Below are 499 nucleotides of genomic sequence, written 5' to 3'. Positions count from 1 at the left end.
ATTTAGCCTCCAGCCTCCAACCTGTTTACAACCAAAGGGAGGGAGACACGTTGTGATTTTCTTTTCTTTTCTTTTCTTTTTTTATTCCTTTTGTTCCCCACCGCCCCTGGATTTTTTTTCTTTTAATTACTTTTTTGGACCACTCCAAGCCCAGCAAAGAAACTGCCTCCCCCTGGGCTGTCAGGGGGAGTCGTGCGAGCCGCAGGAGAGGGGGTGGCAGCTGCGGAGGGTGCAGAGCCCGGGGAGGGGGTGCCCGGCCTCCTCGCCGCGACCCCCGCCGGCCCGCTACTCACTGCTTTTCCTGTTGCTCACGCTGCTGTCATCTATTTTGCAGACCTTTCTGCCTCTTAAGATGGTGAAGAAAGGAGTGAGGACGAGAACAAAATAACCACTGGGACGCCTCAACCCAGGTTGGGGAGGGGGGGAAGAGACCAAAAGGAAAGCGGATTAACCACAGCACCCCCCCCCCCCCAAAAACCCAGGAAACCCTCTCTCCGGG

Source organism: Alligator sinensis, unplaced genomic scaffold, assembly GCF_000455745.1.
Source record: "Alligator sinensis unplaced genomic scaffold, ASM45574v1 scaffold663_1, whole genome shotgun sequence".
NCBI lineage: Eukaryota > Metazoa > Chordata > Crocodylia > Alligatoridae > Alligator > Alligator sinensis.
Note: the sequence above shows the minus strand (reverse complement) of the source record.